This window comes from Hyperolius riggenbachi, chromosome 2, assembly GCF_040937935.1.
Source record: "Hyperolius riggenbachi isolate aHypRig1 chromosome 2, aHypRig1.pri, whole genome shotgun sequence".
Taxonomy (NCBI): Eukaryota; Metazoa; Chordata; class Amphibia; order Anura; family Hyperoliidae; genus Hyperolius; species Hyperolius riggenbachi.
Genome location: NC_090647.1, coordinates 526,641,286 through 526,667,385, shown reverse-complemented (window position 1 = coordinate 526,667,385; position 26,100 = coordinate 526,641,286).

The following is a 26,100-nucleotide window of genomic DNA, read 5'->3' as shown; positions in this document are numbered from 1 at the left end:
AAGTAAGTCGGCTGTAAGTTAATTTGCCTAATGACTCCTTTAACCATTTCAGCCCGCTTGGATTTTTCACCTTATGCATCAGAGCAATTTTCACCTCCCATTCATTCGCTAATAACTTTATCACTATTTATCACAATTTATTGATCTATACCTTGTTTTTTCTGCCACTAATTAGGCTTTCTTTGGGTGGTACATTTTTCTAAGAATTGTTTTTTTTATAAATGCATTTTAACAGGAATATTAAGAAAAAATTGAAAAAATTCATTATTTCTCAGTTTTCGGCCATTATAACTTTAAAATAATACATGATACTGTAATTAAAACCTATGTATTTTATTTGCCCGTTTGTCTCAGTTATTACACCATTTAAATTTTGTCCCTATCACAATGTATGGTGCCAATATTTTATTTGGAAATAAAGGTGCATTTTTTCAGTTTTGCGTCCATCACTATTTACAAGCTTATAATTTAAAACATTTTCATAATATACCCTCTTTACATGCATATTTAAAAAGTTCAGACCCTTAGGTAACTATTTATGTTTTTTTTTTGTTTATTTGTTTTTTAAATTGTAATAGTTTTTTTCTTCCATTAAAATTTTTATTTGGGTAATTTTGTGGTGTGGGAAATAAACAGTTAATTTTAAATGTTATAATGTGTGTAACTTGCCTTGAAAAATGTATGTAGATGTAGTTTTTCTATTTGGCCACAAGATGGCCACATTGAGTTTTGTTATGTCCTCTTCACTTCCCGGAAGCATAAGGAGGATGGAAAACTTTTTTTTTCAGAAAGATGCGGCCTCTGATAAGAGACCGTCAGTTTTTCTGCTAAAAATGTCTTTAATTGACTCTAAACTGTATCCCCATCCTTTGAATTGATACATTCCTGATTTTCAAATGGTAAAATGAAAGAATACGAACCAGGATAGAAAGTACCAGTGTGGTTTGAATTATAAAACAACATATTTTTTCTATGAAATCTTTATGGTATGCATGACTAGGGGTGTGTCGGGAGTGTGGTTGAGGGCATGGCAGGGGTGTGGCTTAAGTGTCCCTCTTTCTTAAAGGAACACAATCAAACCAAGTGTTCTAAAATGAGAATGTACAAATAATGACTATGTATGTAAGGCTTGGTGGTGTATTCTCCACAGTCAGCATGCAACGCATGAGCTGGCGTGGAGGAGGTACACACACTAGCACCAGGAAACAGGCTATCCCTAGTATAGTGGAGGGGAGGACTGACTCCAATAGGAGATTGTGGCGCACAGAGCCGGTGCAGATCTGACAGCCATAAACAATGCTTTCGTTATAACGTCTCAGCACAAAGTAGCGCTGAGCGCACAAACCAGAACTGAGGAGATCAGGACAGGTAGACAGAATGAACGCTTGCTAGCCAGCGGCTACTTAGCGACAGCAAGCGTCCAAAACCAGACAGACTGGAATGAGGCAGCCAATGCGCTGCGGCGATGGCGTGCCTCACAAAGACAGGACAGGACAGTCAGGAAACAGCAGGATTAAGATAGATGAACGTAACACAGATAAATATACAATAAGTATGTTTTCCTAGCGTATTACAATTACAGCTATCAATGAAACTATTAGTAACGTCTGACTAACATATGTATATATCGGCAATGAACCGATATATGACATAAGCAGGAATGCTGACTAGGACTGGAGTAATACAGGGAACAGGACTCAGAAGGATTCGCTATCTCTTCGCAGAGATGAACGCAATCCACAAACGGAAACAGAACAGGATTCAGAAGGATTCGTTATCTCTTCGCAGAGATGAACGCAATCCACAAACAGGACCAGGAACAGGATAACTAGCTCAGCACGGGTGCTCACGGTACGTGCAAACTACCAAAACGTGCTGGAAAACTGACTAACTGAACACAGGAAATAAACAGTTCGTGTACGTATATATCAGCGACACTGATGTATCAACGTAACACGAATACAAGGAAAATAATAAATGTGCTGGTATGCATATATATTGGCAATGAACCAATATATGATGCAAAACCAGCAAAGTATCTTTAGAACAAGAAACACGATCGGGGGCTGAAGCGACAGCAAGACGGGCTTAAACTGAAGCTATGAAAACCCAAGGAAACCCTGCAGGAAGCAGATCTTTATACTGAGGTCATCCAATGGGAGCAGACATGCAGATTTCCACACAGGTGAATGATAATCAGTCACAAGCTGACAGCAGGGAAAGACAGACAAAGCTATGCAGCTTGCATGGAAATAGATCAGAACTGCCTGAGCTGCAGCACTACTACTTCCAGGAATAGCTGCTGCAGCAGCGATCATTACAGTACCCCCGCCCTTAAAAGCGGATTCCAGACGCTTTTCAAAACTGAAATTCCCAACAAAACAGTCTGACTGATAATTCATGATGGCCGGGACAGCCCGGCAAGACCAAATTCCAGAATCAGTCCCCACAAGACTGGACCCATCAGAACCAGAACCTACAGAACCATGCCCATCAGTACTACAAGCCCCAGTGTGACACCCATCAGAACCATGATTTCCAGAAGAAAGCCCTCCGAAATTCCCTGAGCGATACCCACCGCCTTCCAGGAACCGTTCAGAAACGCCAAAGCCTTTGCAATGCCCACCGGTACTGTCTTTACCAACACAAAACCCACTGTTGAACCAGTCCAAGGCACCAGGACAAGTTTTCTCACAGACCTCCCAGAACACCTTGAAGCTCCAAAGAGATCCCCATAGGTCAGAATGCCCCTTAGGCTCACATGGAGAACTATCAAGAACCTCTATGGAACCTAGGGCAATTCCCGAGTCAGGGCCACAAGGACAAACATCAATATCAGGGCTTTCAGGGACCAGAACCATCTCTGGGCATGCAGGCAGACTGGCAACATCAGAACGTGTTCCCACTAAGGAAGCATCAGAGCACGCTAACACCTTAGACACACTTGGGCATTCTGGCACACCAAGAACATCTGGGCACACCGGCACAAGAGAAACCTCTGGGCATGTCAAGGAACTGTGAGCCTCAGGGTCAGCCAAGACAGGACCAAAACCAGGACTGGCCAAAAAAAAATCATCATGACTAAACTTCGCAACTACTGGACTTTTACACGAGAATGCTGGATCAGACTTAGATGTCGCTGATTCCAGCAAAGTCAGTAACAAATCAGATTCAGGGGCACTAACAAGACAGGACAAATCTTCTGATGTATGCACTGAACCAGATAGGGACTCCACAACTACCTCTGGACTGGACAGAGACTCATTTAATACACTGGATTGGAGCTCATGAGGCGCTGCAGAACAAGTCAGTATTGCAGCAGCCCCCACTGGACTAGGCAAAACTGAGGAATTCCCTGGACAGGAAGGGGACTCTGGAACCTCTGCCACAGCGGCCAGAGAACCAGAATCTTTCAGGATACAGGGCTGGGTTTCAGGAACACTCATCAGACCGGACTGAGATTCTGAGATTTCTATTATTTTGACCAGAGAATCAGAATTATCCATGTTACAGGGCAAGACTTCTGAAACATTCAGAGGACAGGGCTGGAGTTCCTTGGCTGTTACAACACTGGAGAGGGACTCAACAACATTGGTTAAATCAGACTGTGTACAGGGCAAGGTATCTAACACACTTGCTGACGAGGACAATATTTCAATGGCTTCTGCTTTGCTGGGCAGAAATTCATCAAGTTTTATTAGAGCAGACTGTAATTCCAAAACAGCTGCTAGACAAGTGAATATTACTGCAACACCAACTTAGGTAAGCAGTGCCTCAGACTCCTCTGCTAGAGGGTTTGAAATATCCAAAGTACTGGGTGAAGCATAAGACTCTGCGACCACAGCTTCACTGGACAGGATCACTGAACAGTCCATATTGCAGGGCAAAACCATGGAAGCACCTGCTGGACAGCATAATGATTCTGTGACCTGAGTTTCATTGGAGAGATCTACTGCACAATTCATGGTACAGGGCAAATTTATTGGAACATTTTCTGAACAAGGTAATAATTCTGCGATTTCAGGTTCACAGAGCAGATGCTCTGAGCTATTCACGAAACTAGAGCGAGGTGTAGAAACAGGAAGATCAAGACACAATGTTTGTGCATCTGAATCACCATTCAATTGTAAAATTGGAAAATTCAGATGCTGGGGTTCTGAGGTTTCTGGACAGGATTGCTAGGACTCGGAAACTGATGTAGTGCATCTATTGGCATCTGCTGGATCAGACAGGAGTTGAACTTTATTAACACGAGTAATTTCTGCAGAAGTGTTTGCAGAGACAGGCAAGATTTTTCTGGTGTCTGTTTCACTGAACAAAGACTCATGAGTACTGGCTAGGCTGGACTCAGAAGTCAGCAGGACCTCTGGATTCTCTGCTGAGAAATTTGTGCAGGGCAAAGTTAAGAAAGTATCAGTGGCTTCTGTTTTACTGGGAAGTAACACTGAGTTATCCATGGTACAGGGTGGAGTTACAGGAACATTCACAAGACATGGCAGGGACTCAGTAACTGGAGAAGTGGGACAGTCTCCAATTGACAGTGTGTCTTCCCTGGTATCAACTGATTGAATTGCATAAAAATCATCCAAAATCATTTTCCACACATCGATCAATGGAGCCACAAAGTCATACCCACACACACCAGTTTTTATTAGGTTATAGGCAGACTTAATGCATGCATTCAATACTAATTCACTTTTTGCACTGTAAAATTGACAAAATGAACTTGAATCATTCTTCCATTAATTGACCAGAGCTTCCATCTCTCCTTTCTCAAATGGAGGATTCCAAGCATACTTAACAGGCAGATCACAGTTTGCAGATATGATTGTGGCAGGGACATATATTGGGTTAATTAGCAGGTGATTGGCAGATTCCTTATTCTTAAGAATCTCTAATACCTGTAGCAAGTGTTTAACTGTAGTTTATGCAAACTTTCCTTGTTTCACAAATAAGTTGATTTGTTCAATACTCTGTAATATCTCCTCATAATCATACTCAGATAATTCTTTTAAACAAAAATCTTTATTTTCCCTAGCCAGTGATGAAAGTTCATTAGTAGTTTCATAAGTCCATTTAACTCCCCTGAAAGACAATTGCATTTCATTATCTGTTAATGGCAGAATCTCATTATAGGTCTCAGTCGCTAAGGATAACGACTCTGCAGATCGGACACGTTTCTTAGAACGTTTGCGTTTTGCCTTAGACCCTACTGTTTTTGGTGATTTATTCAAGGCTGCAGGAAAATTATCAGGAACACTCTCTGCTTGCTGATCATTTTTGCAAACAATTGAAGGAGCAGCTGATTGGCCTGCTGCCAGGAGTTCATTTAGAGGAAAAGGCAATGGATCTATGCGCAACCAGTTATGGATCACAAACGCTAGAAATTCCAGCGGTCTCTCATTCAAATCGGAATGATTGAGAACATCACATGCCCACTGAAGCAATTGCCCTTTAAACAAAATATAAACTAGCTGGAGTGCCCAGGTTGAAACAGGAGTCGCTTGGAGATCGGGATTGGCCAGGAACCTGGCACATTCAGAGAAAAACTCATTTTCTGTTTCAGGGTTAAGTTCTTCAAATTTCTTAAAGGAACAGGAACCATAATTAACTGTGTCATACTTTCTGGGAATCCCCCCCACAATGGGGATTGGTAATGGGGTTTTCATAATGTAAGGCTTGGTGGTGTATTCTCCACAGTCAGCATGCAACGCATGAGCTGGCGTGGAGGAGGTACACACACTAGCACCAGGAAATAGGCTATCCCTAGTATAGTGGAGGGGAGGACTGACTCCAATAGGAGATTGTGGCGCACAGAGCCGGTGCAGATCTGACAGCCATAAACAATGCTTTCGTTATAACGTCTCAGCGCAAAGTAGCGCTGAGCGCACAAACCAGAACTGAGGAGATCAGGACAGGTAGACAGAATGAACGCTTGCTAGCCAGCGGCTACTTAGCGACAGCAAGCGTCCAAAACCAGACAGACTGGAATGAGGCAGCCAATGCGCTGCGGCGATGGCGTGCCTCACAAAGACAGGACAGGACAGTCAGGAAACAGCAGGATCAAGATAGATGAACGTAACACAGATAAATATACAATAAGTATGTTTTCCTAGCGTATTACAATTACAGCTATCAATGAAACTATTAGTAACGTCTGACTAACATATGTATATATCGGCAATGAACCGATATATGACATAAGCAGGAACGCTGACTAGGACTGGAGTAATACAGGGAACAGGACTCAGAAGGATTCGCTATCTCTTCGCAGAGATGAACGCAATCCACAAACGGAAACAGAACAGGATTCAGAAGGATTCGTTATCTCTTCGCAGAGATGAACGCAATCCACAAACAGGACCAGGAACAGGATAACTAGCTCAGCACGGGTGCTCACGGTACGTGCAAACTACCAAAACGTGCTGGAAAACTGACTAACTGAACACAGGAAATAAACAGTTCGTGTACGTATATATCAGCGACACTGATGTATCAACGTAACACGAATACAAGGAAAATAATAAATGTGCTGGTATGCATATATATTGGCAATGAACCAATATATGATGCAAAACCAGCAAAGTATCTTTAGAACAAGAAACACGATCGGGGGCTGAAGCGACAGCAAGACGGGCTTAAACTGAAGCTATGAAAACCCAAGGAAACCCTGCAGGAAGCAGATCTTTATACTGAGGTCATCCAATGGGAGCAGACATGCAGATTTCCACACAGGTGAATGATAATCAGTCACAAGCTGACAGCAGGGAAAGACAGACAAAGCTATGCAGCTTGCATGGAAATAGATCAGAACTGCCTGAGCTGCAGCACTACTACTTCCAGGAATAGCTGCTGCAGCAGCGATCATTACAGTACCCCCGCCCTTAAAAGCGGATTCCAGACGCTTTTCAAAACTGAAATTCCCAACAAAACAGTCTGACTGATAATTCATGATGGCCGGGACAGCCCGGCAAGACCAAATTCCAGAATCAGTCCCCACAAGACTGGACCCATCAGAACCAGAACCTACAGAACCATGCCCATCAGTACTACAAGCCCCAGTGTGACACCCATCAGAACCATGATTTCCAGAAGAAAGCCCTCCGAAATTCCCTGAGCGATACCCACCGCCTTCCAGGAACCGTTCAGAAACGCCAAAGCCTTTGCAATGCCCACCGGTACTGTCTTTACCAACACAAAACCCACTGTTGAACCAGTCCAAGGCACCAGGACAAGTTTTCTCACAGACCTCCCAGAACACCTTGAAGCTCCAAAGAGATCCCCATAGGTCAGAATGCCCCTTAGGCTCACATGGAGAACTATCAAGAACCTCTATGGAACCTAGGGCAATTCCCGAGTCAGGGCCACAAGGACAAACATCAATATCAGGGCTTTCAGGGACCAGAACCATCTCTGGGCATGCAGGCAGACTGGCAACATCAGAACGTGTTCCCACTAAGGAAGCATCAGAGCACGCTAACACCTTAGACACACTTGGGCATTCTGGCACACCAAGAACATCTGGGCACACCGGCACAAGAGAAACCTCTGGGCATGTCAAGGAACTGTGAGCCTCAGGGTCAGCCAAGACAGGACCAAAACCAGGACTGGCCAAAAAAAAATCATCATGACTAAACTTCGCAACTACTGGACTTTTACACGAGAATGCTGGATCAGACTTAGATGTCGCTGATTCCAGCAAAGTCAGTAACAAATCAGATTCAGGGGCACTAACAAGACAGGACAAATCTTCTGATGTATGCACTGAACCAGATAGGGACTCCACAACTACCTCTGGACTGGACAGAGACTCATTTAATACACTGGATTGGAGCTCATGAGGCGCTGCAGAACAAGTCAGTATTGCAGCAGCCCCCACTGGACTAGGCAAAACTGAGGAATTCCCTGGACAGGAAGGGGACTCTGGAACCTCTGCCACAGCGGCCAGAGAACCAGAATCTTTCAGGATACAGGGCTGGGTTTCAGGAACACTCATCAGACCGGACTGAGATTCTGAGATTTCTATTATTTTGACCAGAGAATCAGAATTATCCATGTTACAGGGCAAGACTTCTGAAACATTCAGAGGACAGGGCTGGAGTTCCTTGGCTGTTACAACACTGGAGAGGGACTCAACAACATTGGTTAAATCAGACTGTGTACAGGGCAAGGTATCTAACACACTTGCTGACGAGGACAATATTTCAATGGCTTCTGCTTTGCTGGGCAGAAATTCATCAAGTTTTATTAGAGCAGACTGTAATTCCAAAACAGCTGCTAGACAAGTGAATATTACTGCAACACCAACTTAGGTAAGCAGTGCCTCAGACTCCTCTGCTAGAGGGTTTGAAATATCCAAAGTACTGGGTGAAGCATAAGACTCTGCGACCACAGCTTCACTGGACAGGATCACTGAACAGTCCATATTGCAGGGCAAAACCATGGAAGCACCTGCTGGACAGCATAATGATTCTGTGACCTGAGTTTCATTGGAGAGATCTACTGCACAATTCATGGTACAGGGCAAATTTATTGGAACATTTTCTGAACAAGGTAATAATTCTGCGATTTCAGGTTCACAGAGCAGATGCTCTGAGCTATTCACGAAACTAGAGCGAGGTGTAGAAACAGGAAGATCAAGACACAATGTTTGTGCATCTGAATCACCATTCAATTGTAAAATTGGAAAATTCAGATGCTGGGGTTCTGAGGTTTCTGGACAGGATTGCTAGGACTCGGAAACTGATGTAGTGCATCTATTGGCATCTGCTGGATCAGACAGGAGTTGAACTTTATTAACACGAGTAATTTCTGCAGAAGTGTTTGCAGAGACAGGCAAGATTTTTCTGGTGTCTGTTTCACTGAACAAAGACTCATGAGTACTGGCTAGGCTGGACTCAGAAGTCAGCAGGACCTCTGGATTCTCTGCTGAGAAATTTGTGCAGGGCAAAGTTAAGAAAGTATCAGTGGCTTCTGTTTTACTGGGAAGTAACACTGAGTTATCCATGGTACAGGGTGGAGTTACAGGAACATTCACAAGACATGGCAGGGACTCAGTAACTGGAGAAGTGGGACAGTCTCCAATTGACAGTGTGTCTTCCCTGGTATCAACTGATTGAATTGCATAAAAATCATCCAAAATCATTTTCCACACATCGATCAATGGAGCCACAAAGTCATACCCACACACACCAGTTTTTATTAGGTTATAGGCAGACTTAATGCATGCATTCAATACTAATTCACTTTTTGCACTGTAAAATTGACAAAATGAACTTGAATCATTCTTCCATTAATTGACCAGAGCTTCCATCTCTCCTTTCTCAAATGGAGGATTCCAAGCATACTTAACAGGCAGATCACAGTTTGCAGATATGATTGTGGCAGGGACATATATTGGGTTAATTAGCAGGTGATTGGCAGATTCCTTATTCTTAAGAATCTCTAATACCTGTAGCAAGTGTTTAACTGTAGTTTATGCAAACTTTCCTTGTTTCACAAATAAGTTGATTTGTTCAATACTCTGTAATATCTCCTCATAATCATACTCAGATAATTCTTTTAAACAAAAATCTTTATTTTCCCTAGCCAGTGATGAAAGTTCATTAGTAGTTTCATAAGTCCATTTAACTCCCCTGAAAGACAATTGCATTTCATTATCTGTTAATGGCAGAATCTCATTATAGGTCTCAGTCGCTAAGGATAACGACTCTGCAGATCGGACACGTTTCTTAGAACGTTTGCGTTTTGCCTTAGACCCTACTGTTTTTGGTGATTTATTCAAGGCTGCAGGAAAATTATCAGGAACACTCTCTGCTTGCTGATCATTTTTGCAAACAATTGAAGGAGCAGCTGATTGGCCTGCTGCCAGGAGTTCATTTAGAGGAAAAGGCAATGGATCTATGCGCAACCAGTTATGGATCACAAACGCTAGAAATTCCAGCGGTCTCTCATTCAAATCGGAATGATTGAGAACATCACATGCCCACTGAAGCAATTGCCCTTTAAACAAAATATAAACTAGCTGGAGTGCCCAGGTTGAAACAGGAGTCGCTTGGAGATCGGGATTGGCCAGGAACCTGGCACATTCAGAGAAAAACTCATTTTCTGTTTCAGGGTTAAGTTCTTCAAATTTCTTAAAGGAACAGGAACCATAATTAACTGTGTCATACTTTCTGGGAATCCCCCCCACAATGGGGATTGGTAATGGGGTTTTCATAATGTAAGGCTTGGTGGTGTATTCTCCACAGTCAGCATGCAACGCATGAGCTGGCGTGGAGGAGGTACACACACTAGCACCAGGAAATAGGCTATCCCTAGTATAGTGGAGGGGAGGACTGACTCCAATAGGAGATTGTGGCGCACAGAGCCGGTGCAGATCTGACAGCCATAAACAATGCTTTCGTTATAACGTCTCAGCGCAAAGTAGCGCTGAGCGCACAAACCAGAACTGAGGAGATCAGGACAGGTAGACAGAATGAACGCTTGCTAGCCAGCGGCTACTTAGCGACAGCAAGCGTCCAAAACCAGACAGACTGGAATGAGGCAGCCAATGCGCTGCGGCGATGGCGTGCCTCACAAAGACAGGACAGGACAGTCAGGAAACAGCAGGATCAAGATAGATGAACGTAACACAGATAAATATACAATAAGTATGTTTTCCTAGCGTATTACAATTACAGCTATCAATGAAACTATTAGTAACGTCTGACTAACATATGTATATATCGGCAATGAACCGATATATGACATAAGCAGGAACGCTGACTAGGACTGGAGTAATACAGGGAACAGGACTCAGAAGGATTCGCTATCTCTTCGCAGAGATGAACGCAATCCACAAACGGAAACAGAACAGGATTCAGAAGGATTCGTTATCTCTTCGCAGAGATGAACGCAATCCACAAACAGGACCAGGAACAGGATAACTAGCTCAGCACGGGTGCTCACGGTACGCGCAAACTACCAAAACGTGCTGGAAAACTGACTAACTGAACACAGGAAATAAACAGTTCGTGTACGTATATATCAGCGACACTGATGTATCAACGTAACACGAATACAAGGAAAATAATAAACGTGCTGGTATGCATATATATTGGCAATGAACCAATATATGATGCAAAACCAGCAAAGTATCTTTAGAACAAGAAACACGATCGGGGGCTGAAGCGACAGCAAGACGGGCTTAAACTGAAGCTATGAAAACCCAAGGAAACCCTGCAGGAAGCAGATCTTTATACTGAGGTCATCCAATGGGAGCAGACATGCAGATTCCCACACAGGTGAATGATAGTCACAAGCTGACAGCAGGGAAAGACAGACAAAGCTATGCAGCTTGCATGGAAATAGATCAGAACTGCCTGAGCTGCAGCACTGCTACTTCCAGGAATAGCTGCTGCAGCAGCGATCATTACAATGTAGCTGTGTAAACATTTTCCCGCTTTTCATTTTAAACATCAGAGGCAAAAGCTTTCATTCAATGGGCTTGATTCACTAAGACAAATAGCATGCCTTATCAAAGTTAACACGCCTTACCAAAGTTAGCACGCCTTATCAGTGTAGCACAGCGAGCGCTACGAACCCGCAGGGGCTCAGAGCAGGACGAGTGGAGCTCTCACCATTGCCAATTAGCATAAGTTTGTAGCGCTCGTTATGCTACTCTGATAAGGCGTGTTATCTCTGATAAGGCATGCTATTTGTCTTAGTGAATCAAGCCCATTGTGTGTAGGATTTAGCTCTATTAAAATAAATCATTTTCAAAAGGGGTGTCTGCTTCAATGCACAGCCAGTGTTGGTTTTTTTTTTCTTTTTTTTTTTTTTGCATATCAGACAACAGAGTATTTTTCTCTGAAAGCAAAAAAAAAAGTATGAAAAGCTGTGGTTTCAGGTTTCACAGACAATTACAAATATTTATAACAAGTTACATTTCCTTCGCTTTCTGCAGACAGCTCAGTCAGAGACACAAGACACAGGCAGCTGCTGAGAGATTTCTCTCACACACAGGGTTAAGAGATGCACTGTGAGGGAATTCCCCCTCCCCTCATGGTTCACTCTGCCGTCAGATTAGAGCAGACTTGCTGTCAGTTAAGATTGAAAGGAATTTGATACAGTAAACAAAAGAGAAAAGCAAGTCAAATGTATACATCATTATTTACCAGCACTTCTGGAACTCTCTCAATCCCAGGTTAAAAAAAAATGTTGTTAATTGATAGTGTTCCTTTAACTCAAAATGTTGGGCGGTATGATGTACAGGACATGTCTGCACAGAGCTGCATGGTAGATAAATGGTCAGTACTCCTTTCAGAGAGTGTAGTTACCACATTGTGACACCCTATTCCTGCTTGTCACCATTTATGTCTTGCTGCAAGACAAACTGGTGAATGTCCCCATCCTTAAAGAGGCTTTGAAAACACATTTGTTATGGTAATAATATCATTCTTCAGTTACGATTGTGTTAGCATATGTTATTTTTCCAGCTTACCACAAGGTGGCGCTGGTTGCTCACAAGTTAGTGTTTGTTTACTTTTAGAATGTAGTAAGATTTCATGGCTCCAGAGGAAAAAATAAGGCGGGGCCAAAGTTGGAGATTTGTAACTTTACTTATTTATGTGTAAATCATCAGCTGTGCGCTCACAAAAAATTGAGTAAATAAACTGACTTCAGTTTCACTTGGACAGGGCTCATCTGCCCTGGATGTATGATATTCTGAGTTAGGTTTATGTGTCATCTGGATCATCCTCTAAGGCTAAGTTTTCACTACAGCTGGCATGCATCTCCGAGACGCATCCCAAAACTTGCTCTGATGCAAGAACACATCCGCATCCCTCTAGCCCTGCCATACACAGCTATTGACATGCATCATGGGATTTTTTGCTGCCGCAATGTGAACGCCAATTTGTAGTGTGAAATCAGCCTTAAAGGAGTCATCAGCCAAATTAACTTAAAGCCGATTTACTTTCCTGGGGCTTCCTCCAGCCCCTTGCAGCTAACTGTCCCACGCTAACAGCTCCATTCGCAGCCGCAGGCCCGGGGTCCCCGCACGGTGCAGAGGATGACCTTGGGGTCATCCTTAATGCGCCTGCGTGTAGCGCCGCTGTCAATCAAGCCCATGTTGTCCATGGCGTACAGCGCTTCACGCAGCCACAGTAAGGACGACCTCAAGGTCGTCCTCTGCACCGTGTGGGGACCCCGGGCCTGCGACTGCGAATGGAGCTGTCAGGGTGGAACAGTTAGCTGCAAGGGGCTGGAGGAAACCCCAGGAAAGTAAGTCGGCTGTAAGTTAATTTGCTTAATGACTCCTTTAACCATTTCAGCCCGCTTGGATTTTTCACCTTATGCATCAGAGCAATTTTCACCTCCCATTCATTCGCTAATAACTTTATCACTACTTATCACAATTTATTGATCTATACCTTGTTTTTTCTGCCACTAATTAGGCTTTCTTTGGGTGGTACATTTTTCTAAGAATTGTTTTTTTTATAAATGCATTTTAACAGGAATATTAAGAAAAAAAATGGAAAAAATGCATTATTTCTCAGTTTTCGGCCATTATAGCTTTAAAATAATACATGCTACTGTAATTAAAACCCATGTATTTTATTTGCCCGTTTGTCTCAGTTATTACACCATTTAAATTTTGTCCCTATCACAATGTATGGTGCCAATATTTTATTTGGAAATAAAGGTGCATTTTTTCAGTTTTGCGTCCATCACTATTTACAAGCTTATAATTTAAAAAATTTTCATAATATACCTTCTTTACATGCATATTTAAAAAGTTCAGACCCTTAGGTAACTATTTATGGTTTTTTTTTGTTTGTTTGTTTTTTAAATTGTAATAGTTTTTTTCTTCCATTAAAATTTTTATTTGGGTAATTTTGTGGTGTGGGAAATAAACAGTTAATTTTAAATGTTATAATGTGTGTAACTTGCCTTGAAAAATGTATGTAGATGTAGTTTTTCTATTTGGCCACAAGATGGCCACATTGAGTTTTGTTATGTCCTCTTTGCTTCCCGGAAGCATAAGGAGGACGGAAAACTTTTTTTTTCAGAAAGATGCGGCCTCTGATAAGAGACCGTCGGTTTTTCTGCTAAAAATGTCTTTAATTGACTCTAAACTGTATCCCCATCCTTTGAATTGATACATTCCTGATTTTCAAATGGTAAAATGAAAGAATACGAACCAGGATAGAAAGGAGGACGGAATTTTTTTTTTTCAGAAAGATGCAGCCTCTGATAAGAGACCGTCGGTTTTTCTGCTGGGCACTTAGATCAATGAATGGGAACCATGTTCCCGTTCATTGATCTCAGGGCTACCGGGGAAAGGCACGGGGGTGCGTGCGCGATCGTGCGTGGGAACGTCCCAAAGCGAGGCACCGCAGCAGAGCAGCCGCCTGGAGGTGAGGATCACGTCCGGGCGGCATAAATGTTTAAAGTGAACCTGAGATGAAAGGAATGAAGAAATGTATACATACCTGGGGCTTCCTCAAGCCCCCTAATTATTATTAATATTATTAGTGATTTATAAAGCACCAACATATTCCGTGGCAAAGTAGGAACACAAACAAGGGGTACATAATGATACAGACAATATAATATACATCAAATATGGACACTGGTACAAAATACAGAGCAGTGGTTACAATGACAGATGTAACATGATGAATAAAATGAGAGTGCAAGCTATGAAATGAGCAACGAAATCCAAGACACAAAAGGGTGAGAGAGCCCTGCCCTTGCAAGCTTAAAATCGGTCCCTCGCTGATCGGTCCCTCGTCCTCCTCTTCCTCCTCCTGGATCCTCCACTATGGCGCATGGTAATTCGGCCAGTTGGGGCTAGTCCGCACAGGCACAGTCTGGCTGCGTGCTGCCCCATCAGGCTCAGGCTATGGCCGCAGACGTTCTGCACCTGCAAAGTAGTACTGCACAGACACAGAACACTCCCGCCATGTGCCCGGATTACCGGGAGCCAGAGGATCCAGTAGGCAGAAGATGACAGCAAGGGACTGATTAGCCTGGAGGGGCTGGAGGAAGCCCCAGGTATGTGTACATTTCTTCATTACATTCATCTCAGGTTCACTTTATAGTGGACCAAAACTTTTGCACAGGACACAAGGAAAACAAAGAGAAATGCACCGTGTATGTATTAAGAGAGTTTAGCCTGCCTAATTTCCCCTCATCATCTGTGAGTAATCACAAGTGTAATGTGAACTCTCAGCTGTGTCAGCACAGAAATTCGGCAGTCCTCAGCAGACACAGCTAATATGTATAAGCTGTAACAAAGAAATGTTGTTCTTTAACCACTTCAGGACTCAGCCTTTACACCCCCCCCCCCCCCCCTTAAGGACCAGCACTGATTTCTAAGATCTGTGTTGGGTGGGCTCTACAGCCCCCAGCACAGATAAAATACCAGGCAGAGCGACCAGATCGCCCCGCTTTTTTCCCCACTAGGGGGATTATGTGCTGGGGGGGTCTGATCACTCCTGCCTGCGTGTGGCTGGTGGGGGGGCACCTTAAAGCCCCCTCCACCGCAGGATTCTCCCTCTCCTCCCTCCCTGCCCCGGAGATCGGAGGCTGCACAGGAACGGATCTGTCCTGTGCAGCCTCTAACAGGCTCCTGCCTGTCATGTGACAGCGATCCACGGCCGCTGATTGGCCGGGGATCGCTGATCTAGTACAACGCTGCTACTGTTAGCAGCATTGGAAAAATGTAAACAAAGCGGATTATTTCCGCTTGTGTTTACATTTAGCCTGCGAGCTGCGATCGGCAGCCCACAGGCTATTTACGGAGCCCCCCGCCGTGAATTGACAGGAAGCAGCGTTATGAGTGCGCGGTCGGCAAGTGGTTAAAGAGAACCCGAGGCGAGGTCCTAACAATGAAATCCCCATACAGAGGCTGGGTCTGCTTATCGAGCCCAGCCTCTGTTGCTATTTAGATTCCGCCTAACTTCCCCCTGCGCTCAGCGAAACCCCATAATTCGCAGCCGCGCTGCCGACAGTGAGCGTGTCAGCAGCTGCTGTGTTTACCTTCTTGATGTCAGTCTCCGCTCTCCCCCGCCTCCTGCATTGCTCCGGTCCCCGCCCACGTCCCTTCCCTCCACGCTGATTGGAGGGAAGGGACGCAGGCGGGGACCGGAGCTCTGGAGGAGGCGGGGGAGAGCGGAGACTGACATCAAGAAGGTAAACACAGCAGCTGCTGACACGCTCACTGTCGGCAGCGCGGCTGCGAATTATGGGGTTTCGCTGAGCGCAGGGGGAAGTTAGGCGGAATCTAAATAGCAACAGAGGCTGGGCTCGATAAGCAGACCCAGCCTCTGTATGGGGATTTCATTGTTAGGACCTCGCCTCGGGTTCTCTTTAAAGGTTATTATGCTGCTGCTTATCTTTCAGAGCTGAGAGGAAGTTCTGAGTTCCGGTCCGCTTTAATAACACAAAGCATTAACGAGGAGCTATTCTGACTATAACTTGATGAATATGTTTGTTTATTTGGTACTGTATTCATTTATAAATTATGTAGGCAATGTTTGTCCATCGTGAAATCTTACCTCACCATCATTTGCATTCTTAAATTTATCAGTGAAGTCGGCATCTTTACTGCTGCCTGGTGAGGTGAATCACTGTGAAATGTTTTTTCTTTCCTCTGTGTAGTGAGGAGAAACATCACATGATCTCCCAGAGTGCTCTGGAGCAGAAGGTTGCATGACATCATAGCTTAGACAGGCTACATACCAATACAGCAACATATAAACATAAATGTGATGCTGAAACCAGGATACTCAATCCTACTAATATAATAAATGGGAAAGTTCAGATGTTTGGATGTTTGTTACTCGATCACGCAAAAACGACTGAACGGATTTGAATGAAATTTGGCACACACATAGTACATTACCTGGAATAAAGTATAGGATACTTTTTATTCTCATAACCAAAAAGGGGGTGGAGACAAATACAAATTTCACTGGAAAATATAAACTGCAGCCATTCTTACACTGTTACACTGGAGGTGTGTTTAGCTTCTAAGGGTAGAATGGTTAATTTGCATATATTCAGCAGTGTTGCTCTGGGAGACATCTCAAGCTCACTCCAACCTGAATTATCGCAAATTCTTTCTGTTTTAAGAATGCAAACGTTTGTTTTTCTTAACATCTTAGTAAGGGGGCTTTTAGGACCATTGTAGTCCCTTACACACTCCAATGAGTTCTGGGTCCCCATGAGCTTGCTGGGTAGCATGTCCCTCTCGGTGTTACAAGCCCTACTGCATAGAACCAAATTAATCCATGCCATGCACTGATGAGGATCGGATAATCTGAAACAGTCTGTGCATCACTTCTCGGCCATTTGGTGAAGATCAAGTGGAGGATAGTTACTTGGTCTTGGTGTGAGAAGTATTCTAAGGGTCCTCCTTGTGGGGGCCCTGGATAAATGAGGGGAGGATGGCAGCTGCGTCGAGTGGAGGAGGCATGCCAAAACTTCGGAACTCAGTTCGCTTTGTTGTAAAGACGCAGTGGAGGAAGCATGGACCAAAGGCGTTCATTGATAAGGTACTGGTGGAGGGGTTGAAGCTGAATAAGAGCAAGATGTTCGCAATACAAGATTTTCCAGGACAAGGGGCCTATGATATTATTATGCATAATGAGGAAGATGCGCTAAAAGTGCTGGCAGATTATAGAGAGAGCAGGGAAGATTATGTTAATTGGTTGGAGTCGGTCACGCCATTATTTAACAAAAAGGCGAGACAGATTTATGTACATATGTACAATCCAGTCGTGGAGCCAGATGTGGTCAGGCTGTTTATGCTCAGATATTTTGAGGACGTGAGTTATGCTGAAAAAATATATAACCATATTGGTGTTTACAGAAGCAAAATGAAGTTTTTTGTGAAGTTCAAGAGACAGGAGGGTTGCTGGCATGATGTAGTTCACCCACCCCCTGTTTTCTCTATTGCTGGGGAGAGAGGTTATGTCACGTATCCTGGGCAGCCTCTCTACTGCCGGAGGTGCTATATGTTTGGGCATGGAGCCGGAAGTTGTGTTTCTGAGGAGCGGTGCAGACATTGCAAGGAGCCAGTGCACCCTGGCTCCAGCTGTAAGAAGGTGAAAGTTTGTGACCTCTGTGGGATAAGTGGCCACTTGGCCAAAGATTGTGAAAAGCATGGCAAAACAAGGATTTACACGTATGCTGCTGCAGCTGGTTCATACAGCAGGGGAAGGAGGTGGTCACTGGCTCCCCGTGTGGAGCCCCGGGACCCTGAGGCTGTTACTGAGCCTCCCTTTGCTGATGCAGCTGGAGAGGGCACCAGTGTGTGTCATTTGGGCCCAACCGCTGCTGAGACCCCCCCTGTCCCCCCTGTGGATGATGTGACTGATTCCCAGATGCTGCAGGCAGAGGAGGTGCCAAAGCCGCAGCGAGTTAAAAAAAGGAAACTTGCCGAGGATGTGAATGAAAATGATGATGCTGTGGGGAGTGGGGGTGAAGAAGACGCCGTGCCTCTGTCTGCAGAGTTTCCCTGTGATGTGCAGAATGTTGCCGGTCCTGCCTGCAAGAAGGATGCCGCTGCCGTGTCGGCAGCGAGTAGGACTGGAGAAGCTGAGTTATGTGCTGTGACTGAGGTTGCCCCGAGTCCCCCCGCTGTGAAGTCAGGCTGGGGCTGTGCAGAGAGATTTTGTGGAGGAAACCCCCCCAGAGCGGCTCCCCGAAGATGTGCCCGGCTCTCAAGCAGAGCGGGATTCCCCCGATGCCAGTGACGTCACCAGCTCAGCTGTTGCTGAGCGGGACCCGCAGCGTGAGCCTGGAGAGCATGCTGAGGCTTCCCCGACCCCTGCCACCAGTACCGAAGCCTCCCCCGTGCTTCTCATCAGCCAGGCAGAGGTGCCTGATGTCTGCACAGACTCCCAGTGGCCTGCCATGAACGCTAGTAGCCGCAGGTCCGCTGGGAGCAGTAGTGCCACAGTCCCTGCAGCCGGCTCAGCCGGTGAGAATGAGAGGAATGCAGGTGGGGAAACAGCTGTACAGTCAGCTGATCCCCTGCACAATCCTGACTCCACCCCTTCTTCTGCTCTCTCGCAGAAGACTCTGCCAGCACATTCCAGCCCTGTGAAAAGCGCAGGGAAAAAGATAAAGGCTGACACTGCTGTAGGGAGATCCCAGCAGGGGACTCCCTCTTTTCCCTCCAAAAAAAAACGGCTCCCCAAATTCAAATAAAGGAGGGAAATCAGCCAGCATGATGTCAGAGGAGGTGGGAGGAGGTTATGCAAATGAGGAGGAGGAGTGTGAGATGGACATAACAGACCCTGGGAAGGTGGAAGGGGAGAAAGAGGTGGTGATAGAAGAGAGTGACAGCGATTATCCACCACCTTATCAGGAAAGAAAAGAGGCTGTGACGGAATCAGAGAGTGATGACACCCATGTGTCAAAAATGCGTATTGTCAGTGACATTTCTGAGGGAGAGTTAAAAGTTGATATGACGCAGTCTCCTGTACCCACTAGCTGGAAAAACACCAAACCAGCTAGGAGGATTAACCCAGATGTGCCTGGGCAGAGTGCTGCTGGAGATTCTGGTCCAGAGGACTGGAATATGGCGGAGTCAAAGAAACAAAAAAGAAAGAAAAACAGAAAAGGAAAGCAGGAGCCCGCTACAGTGGGCTTAAGGAAGAGTCCCAGGGCATCCAAGAAGTGATGATGGCTGAGTGTAGGGTGCATAACACGTGGTGTCTTTTGGTGATGGTCCTGTCCCTGCTGTCTGTAAATGTGAGGGGGATCGGCTCCTCATACCGCCGGGCTGCAGTCCTGCACGACCTCGCAAATTTTAGGGCGGATACTTTTTGTCTGCAGGAGTGTATATTGAAGACGGTACCAGGCTCTGGGGAATGGGCAGGGGGCAATGCCATCTGGTCCCCTGCCTGCCAGAGTAGGAATGAGGGCATTGGCGTGCTGTTTAATAACCCAGGCATAAAGGTTTTGTCACATGCTGTCATCATTCCGGGAAGGATGATGGTTGTGAATTTTGATTTTTTTGGTTCCCAGTACCGTCTTTTTAACTGTTACACTCCTGCAGACAAGAAAGAGAGGGCGGATTTTTTGGAGGTGCTCAAGTTCAATCTGCCAGGCCGCATTAAGACCATTGTGGCCGGCGATCTGAACTGTATAAGATCGGTTGGGGATCGAGTGGGGTCAGGAGAGACCAAGCTGGACTCCACCAGTACGATCCTCAACCAGATTGTGACAGATTTTGGACTGCAGGATGCAGCTTTGGCGGCAGGCAGTAGGGACAGGGAATATACTTACTTTTCGGATACGGGCACGGTTAAGTCACGCATAGATTACTTTTTACTTTCTAGGTATGTGTTGGTTTCTGCTGTCTCTTATCACCAGGTCACTTTTTCTGATCACAGAGCCATTCTTTGTTCCCTGGAAGCGTCGGAGAGAGTGGTGTTTGGGAAGGGAGTCTGGAAGTTGAATGTGGAGTTGTTGGAGGATGTGGATGTACTTGAAAGATTTAGGGTGGAATATGCAGGATGGGTGCGCAGGAAGAGAGGTTTTGTGGATTTGTTGGAATGGTGGGATTGGGTGAAGAGGAGGATTTCTGGCTTTTTCAGGAATCTGGCATATGAGAAGAGGTATTTGCAGAGAGAGGAGGAAGAAAGGTGGAAAGTGAGATTGCAGTATCTGGTGAAGATGAAGGAATGGGGGTATGAGGTGGAGGAAGAGTTGGAGGAGGCAAGACAGCGAATGAAGGGAATGTTGATGGAGCGTGGGAAGAGGATTGTGTATCAGGCGAAAGTGAGAGATTTGGAAGAGGGGGAGTCTTGCTCCCGTTTCTTCTTTAAGAAGGTGGTGTCCAGTAGGGAAGTGTTAGAGTCAGTGGTGGTGGATGAGAAAGAAGTGGTTGGTTCTGAGGTGGTGGAAGAGGTGCAGAAGTTTTATGTGGATTTGTATGGAGGAGGGAATGTTGTGTCGGATGTGGAGATGGAAGAGTATTGTGATGAGGTGTTGGAGGAGTGTTTGGATCCGTTGGAGGTGCAGCAGTTGAAAGAGTCGGTGGCCACGGAGGAGGTATGGGCGGCAGTGGGTGCCATGCAAACAGGCAAGACTCCAGGGAAGGATGGGCTCCCAGTGGAGTTTTTTAGGTGGGCCTGGCCTATCATTGGTGGGGAAGTGGTGGAGGTTGTCCAGGAGGTTTTTTCTTCTGGACGGTTGTCCCCATCAATGCGGGAGGGAGTCATCACCCTGATTTATAAGAAAGGAGACAAAAAATTGATAAAAAATTGGAGGCCGATTTCGCTGTTGAATGTGGACTACAAGATAGTGGCGAAATTGGTCGCAAACAGGTTAAGGAGTGTGATAGCATCTATGATTGGAGAGGGGCAGACCTGTGCGGTCCCCGGTCGAAGAAGCGTCGATAACCTGGTTTTGTTAAGGGACATGATACATTTTTCACAGGAAAATAAAGTGCCTATGGTCATTGAGGGTATCGATTTGGAAAAGGCATTTGATAGAGTATCACACTCCTTCCTGTTCGGGGTGATGGCAAAATTAGAGGTCCCTGATTGTCTCCTAAAAGTTATTAGAAGTTTTTACACTGGAATTTCGAGCCAAGTCTTGGTAAATGGGGTTTTGTCCAGGTCATTCCCCCGTTTTGTCCGGAGTCAGGCAGGGGTGTCCGCTGTCGCCTATGGCTTTTATTTGTGTGGTGGAGCCTTTGCTGAGGTATGTCCAGCGGGATAAAGTGGTGAAAGGGTTTGTTGTGCCAGGTGGTGGTGGAGAGCAGGTGAAGTATTTGGCTTATATGGATGATGTGTCGTTTGTGGGTGGGTCACAGGCTGATATTGACAGGGTGAATTTGCATGTGAAGGTGTTTTGTGGAATGTCTGGAATGGCTGTGAATTGGGAGAAGTCCCAACTGGTTTCCTTTGGGAGGCCTGTACCTTTGAAAGTGGAGAAAGTGCCGGTGAGTCAGGAGATCAAGGTGTTGGGTGTGGTGTTTGATGCAGAGATGAAAGGTAGAAAGACTTTGGATGAGGGGAAAGGGAAAGTGGTAAGAAAGTTGAATTTGTGGAGGTTGTGGAAGTTGTCCTTTTCAGGGAAAGTGTTGGTGGTGAAAGCTGTGATATTGCCGTTGTTGTTGTATTTTTGTTTGGTCTTGCCTCCTGGCAAAAGGTGGATGCAAGAGGTGCAGAGAATGTTGTTTGTCTTCTTCTGGGGTTTAAAGATGGAGAGGGTGGCACGGGTGACGGTTCACAAGGGTGTGTCTCTGGGTGGTTGGGATTTCCCTGATGTTGCTTCCTTTTTGTCTCTGCACTATCTGGTGTCTGTCCGTAGAGTGTTGGAGTCAGAGGGGAGGGTGAAGGATTTTGTGAGGTACTTGGGAGGATGGTTGTGGAACAGGTTGGGATGGGTCGCTAAGGATTTGAGCAAGCCTGTTGCATTCACTACTACATCATGCTACCAAAAAGTTAAAGGAATTCTGGACAATTTCAATATGGCAGGAGCAGCCTTAACAGACATAAACAAGCAGAATATAAAAAAATGGATCACAAGAAATGATATAATCTATATATATAAAATCGGATGTATGTGTGTGTGTGTGTGTGTGTGTGTGTGTATGTGTGTGTGTGTGTGTGTATGTGCCGCGATCACGCAAAAACGGCTTGACCGATTTGAACGAAACTTGGTATGCAGATCCCTTACTACCTGGGATGATACGTTCTGGGGGTCTCGCGTCCCCCCTGCACACCTGGGCGGAGCTACAAACAGCAAATCAGATTCCACCCATTCATGTCAATGGAAAAAATTTAAAAGGCTGCCATTCTCACAGTAAACAAGCCAGAGTCCCCACACTTGGCACAGTTGGTCACTTGGTGACCGAGGTTACAATTCCAGGAAAAGTGGGCGGAGCATAAAACAGCCAATCAAATTTCAGCCATTCATTTTAAATGGGAAAATCTCAACTGCAGCCATTCTTACACTCGCAGGGTTTTCAAACTTGGCACACTTGGTCACTGGGTGACTGGGATTAATATTCAGGAAAGTGGGTGGAGCCTACAACAGCCAATCAAAATTCACCTATTGATTTTCAAGGGGAATATTTAAACTGCTGCTATTCTTACACTTTTTAATGGCAGAGACTTCAAACTTGCTACAGTCGGTCATTGGGTGACTGGGGTCCAAATTCACTAAAGGGGCGGGGCCACATACAGCCAATCAGATTTCCTTGGTGGATAAATTGCTTCCATTTACACAAATTTGATGTCAGGAACCTGACAGCTCACAAACATGGTCATTGAGTGACTGTGTGTCAAGGTTACAAAAAAGTGGGCGGAGCCAAAACAGCTTTTACAGGGAAAATACAAACTGCAGCCATTCTTACACCGTTAATGGCAGGGTTCTCAAACTTTGCACAGTTGGTCATTGGGTGACAGATTAAGATTTTGGAATGTGGGTGGAGCCTACAACAGCCAATAAAAATTCACCTTTTGATTTTCAAAGGGAATATTTCATCTGCTACCATTCTCTTATACTGGTAATAGCAGATGCCTCAAACCTGGTACAGTTGGTCACTGGGTGACTAGGGTCCAAATTCAGGAAGGGGGCAGAGGCACAAACAGCCAGTTTTGTTTATTTTTCAATGGGAATATAGAAAGTATTGATACCAAGGACCCCAAAGCTAATAAACTTGATAATTGGGTGACTGGGGTCCAAATTCACTAAAGGGGTGGAGCCACAAACAGCCAATCAGATTTGTTAGATTGATTTCAGCCATTCTGTTATTGGCAGGGTTCTCAAACGTGACACAGTTGGCCACTGGGTGACTGGGACTAATATTCAGAAAAGTGGGTGGAGCCTACAGCAGCCAATCAAAATTCACCTTTTGATTTTCAAGGGGAATATTTACATTGCTGCCATTCATGCACTCTTAATGGCAGAGGCCTAACATCTGCTACAGTCAGTCACTGGGAGACCGAGGTTTAAATTCTGAAGGGAGCGGGCCAAAAACAGCCAATCAGATTTGTTTAATTTCAATGGTAAAATGCAACTTATTGATGCCAAAGACCCCAAAGCTCATAAACGTGGTCATTAAGTGACTGTATGTCAAGGTTAGAAATAGTGGGCGGAGCCAAAAACAACTAACTTTTTACATGGGGAAATGTAAACTGCAGCTTTTCTTACACTGTTAATGGCAGGGTTCTCAAACTTCACACAGTTGGTCACTGGGTGACTAGGATTAATATTCGGAAATGTAGGTGGAGCCTACAACAGCCAATCAAAATTCACCTATCGCTTTTCAAGGGGAATATTGAAACTGCGGCCATTCTCACACTGTTAATAGCAGAGGCCTCAAACCTGCTACAGTCGGTCGTTAAGTGTTTGGGGTTCAAATTCAGTAAAGGGGCGGAGCCAAAAACAGCCAGATTTCTTTGCTGGATAAACTGCTTCCATTAGCACAATTTTGATGCCAGGAACCCAAAAGCTCACAAACTTGGTCATTGAGTAGTGACTGTGTGTCAAGGTTACAAAAAGTGGGTGGAGTTAAAAACAGATTTTTCTGGGAAATTGTAAACTGCAGCCCTTCTTCACTGTTAATGGCAGGGTTCTCAAACTTAGCATAGCTGGTTACTGGGTGAATGGGATTAATATTCAGAAAAGTGGGTGGAGCCTAAACATGCCAATCAAAAATCACATGTCACTTTTCAAGGAGAATATTAAAATTGCTGCCATTCTTGCACTGTTAATGGCACAAGCCTCAAACCTGGTACAGTTGGTCATTGGGTCACTGGGGTTCAAATTCAGAAAAGGGGACAGAGCCACAAACAGTGAATCAGATTTGTTTCATTTCATGGGAAAATACAAATTATTGATGCCAAGGACCCCAAAACTCACAAACTTGGGCATTGAGTAGTGACTTTGTGTCCAGGTTACAAAAAGTGGGCGGAGCCAAAAACAATTTTCACTGGGAAAGTGTAAACTGCAGCCTTTCTTACACTGTTTATTTCAGGGTTCCCAAACTTTGCCCAGATGGTCACTGAGTGACTGAGATTAATATTCAGGGAAGTGGGTAGAGCCTATAATAGCCAATCAAAATTCACCTGTTGATTTTCAAGTGTAATATTTAAATTGCTGCCATTTTTACACTGTTAATAGCAGATGCCTCAAACCTGCTACAGTTGGTCATTGGGTGACTGGGGTTCAAATGCTGGAGAGGGGCGGAGCCACAAACAGCCTATCTAATTTGTTTAATTTCTATGGGAATATACAAATTATTGATGCCAAGGACACCAAAGCTCACAAACTTGGTCATTGAGTGTTTGTGTGTTAGGGTTAGAAAGTGGGCGGAGCCAACACCAGTCAAATACATACCCGGGCAACGCCGGGTCATCAGTGGGTGGAGACAAATACAAATTTCACTGGGAAAATGTAAACTGCAGCCATTCTTACACTGTTAATGGCGGGGTTTTTAAACTTTGCACAGTTGGTCATTGGGTGACTGGGATTAATATTCAGAAAAGTGGGTGGAGCCTACAAAAGTGAATCAAACTTCACCTGTTGCTTTTCAAGGGGAATATTTAATTGCTACCATTCTTGAACTGTTAATGGCACTGGCCTCAAACCTGGTACAGTTGGTTATTGGGTGACTGGGGTTCAAATTCAGAAAAGGGGGTGGAGCCACACACAGCCAATCAGATTTGTTTCATTTCAATGCTGATTATTGATACCAAAGACCGCAAAGCTCACAAACTTGGTCATTGAGTGTTTGTGTGTTAGGGTTAGAAAACGTAGGCGGAGCCAACACCAGCCAAATACATACCCGGGCAACGCCGGGCAATCAGCTAGTATGTTATATAAAAGTAATGACAAGTGCACAAGCGGAGACAGTATGGAAAAGAATGAGTATTAAAGGAATAACAAACAGGCAAAAAGATGTTGTCTGGATGGCTCTGGTGTCAGCGCTCCCTACTAGGGTTTTTTGCAAATTGAGGGGTATGACTCCCTCAGGAAGGTGTCCAAGAGAAGGGTGTGGAGGGGAAGAGGATGTGGACCACGTGTTTTGGGATTGTGATTTTGCAAAGGGTTTTCGGAGGAAGTTGAGGAAATTTTTAG